General features: G+C 48.4%; 1 non-coding gene across 1 annotated transcript; it reads right to left on the bottom strand.

Moving 5' to 3' along the window:
* On the bottom strand, positions 1-74 carry trnat-agu (transfer RNA threonine (anticodon AGU)). Its single transcript has one exon. It is a non-coding gene; the product is annotated as a tRNA-Thr (tRNA).
* Between the last annotated feature and the right edge of the window lie 2,183 nt (positions 75-2,257).

The raw sequence follows: 2,257 nt of genomic DNA, 5'->3' as shown, positions 1-2,257 counted from the left end.
AGGCACCGCTGGGATTCGAACCCAGGATCTCCTGTTTACTAGACAGGCGCTTTAACCAACTAAGCCACGGCGCCACGTGATGACGAGCACGGCAACACGATTTATGAATGAAATCCACACAAAGCCGGAGTAGCGTTATGAAATTTATTTGTAATTCTACATTGCGTTAATAAAATTCTCCTAGTATACATTTCCCTTCGCCTTCTTCGAGGCAATCTCATCATAAATACTCTGCCACAGCTAAGACTATTTACAAGTTTAAATAACTTTTTAGATATCTACGATTCTTCCATCAGTCAGTTTAAAAGATAATCAATCATTGCTGCAGAAATGTCCAAATTCGGCAGATTAAAGTCGAACATAAGGTCGTGGAGGTTCAGATCAGACAGGTCGTCAGTGCAGCCCTGCTGGTCCAGCGGACTCTGGATGCCCTCTTTGGGTCCAGGAGGCTCAGCTGCAGCACAGCGGCTTCCCACCGGCTTGGATCCCTGAGAATCTCCGAGGAAAGCCTCTAAAGCTTCTGGCAAATCCCACTCAGTGTGTGGAAACACGTCTCGGTAATAATCAGTGAAGTCTGGGGTTTGGTAGTTGTGGTCTCGGGTCCCTCCTGGGAGGCTGGATGAAGGTTGGCAGTCCAGGATTGTTGAGAGCCTGGTGGTCAGAGGTGAACTGGACGCCGGGTGTCCTGGTAGGCTGGGAGGAGGAGGAAGGAAAGGGAACGGTGGACTGGATGGTGCTGTGAGGGTGGACTGTGGGTGGAGGTGGTCTGTGGACGGTCTGGGGACATCTCTGGTGGATTTCTTGCTCTTGAAGTAGCGGGCGCGTCGATTTTGAAACCAGACCTGTTGGATAGAAGTCGTGATTAGATTACTGTATAAAGAAACACGTGGGCGGTGTCCAAATTACGCACCGGAAGGAACATGTCATACCTGAATCTTAGACTCCGGCAGTCCGGTTACAGAGGCCAGGGACTCCTTGGTCTTGATGTCCGGGTACTGTGTGACAGAGAAGGCCCTCTCCAGCTGGCTCAGCTGCGCTTTGCTGAAAGTCGTGCGCTTTCTACGGCGTTGGGTCTCCGAGTGGATCCTGTATGGAGCATCATGGTGCACTACAGGATAAAAGTTAGTTATTCCTCACGTTTACTTGTCTCTAAATCAGTGCAGAAATGAACTCAATTTGGAAAAAAGTGAAAAATAAAGTGACTTGCAAGGATGATGGACAAGACTAAATGAAAGAAATTGTACAAAGTGTGGAATCTGCATATTTTTAAGCGTCCAAAATTTAAAAGAGCATGAGTTGTTGCCTGTTATATCTATATATGCTGTAATATCCACTCACCTCTGCAGGAATCCTGTGCGTAATGGTTGTTGTTGTTCATATCCAGGCATGCAGCAGGCCAGTAGTGTCCTGAGTAAAACGGCATCATTTCAGGAACAGGAAAATCCAACTCGTATGGCATGTTTTTTTTCCTTCGGCCTCTTCTAATGTGTGTCCCAGATGCGTCTCCTTCTGACCAGGCAGGACAGGCCACCACAGGGTTTTATACTTTGCTTGACAGACACGAAACAACGACCCCCTCTGCGTCCCCAGCTTCTCGGTGGATGTTGTCAGTCCTTTAGAAACGCGTGGCTTTGATGTGGAGCACACCTATTAATGGCTGTCCGGCTAATAGGTGTCGTGTTTGACCCCAGATGACCCATTAATGCGCCAATTTGGAGTAGGCGGAGCTTGTCCTGACCAAAGCACCAGAGAGTTATTTGTTGTAAAGTCACTCACACCAATTAGGTTTTTATGGATGTAAACGCACGGATTTTAGACTAGATGCAATATTGTTTTTATCTGTAGTGCTTCCTGTAATAATCCAAAAGTGAAACCCGTGGCAGGTAAAGCAACAATCGCGCTTCTCCGACACTCCAGTCTGTGGCACATCCTCTCCTCCACGGCGCGTTGCCTCCTGGTGCGCAGAAGAGAGAGAGGAAAAAGCCGCAGTGTGTGGATGCTGGAAGTGTATTGAGGCGGCTGCCGGAGTGTGAAGCTTCAGTCAGCCATAATGTGCCGAGGTGACAAACTTTTCTTCTTCCTGGTCGCTTGCGTTTCCACCGATCGAGACATCAAAACACCGGATAACGCACAGTCCAATGCCCAGCCAGCAGTTCCCAGGCGAGTGCCAGACTCAGTGGAGGGGGCCTATGCAAACTGGATGTAAATTTGCAGACGTGAAACAGACGCAGAGAGGTGAAAACTGCTTGTTTCAGAT

This window comes from Amphiprion ocellaris, chromosome 14 (genome assembly GCF_022539595.1).
Source record: "Amphiprion ocellaris isolate individual 3 ecotype Okinawa chromosome 14, ASM2253959v1, whole genome shotgun sequence".
NCBI classification, from domain to species: Eukaryota; Metazoa; Chordata; class Actinopteri; family Pomacentridae; genus Amphiprion; species Amphiprion ocellaris.
The sequence above is the reverse complement of the archived record's forward strand: the minus strand, read 5'-3'. Positions and strand labels throughout refer to the sequence as shown.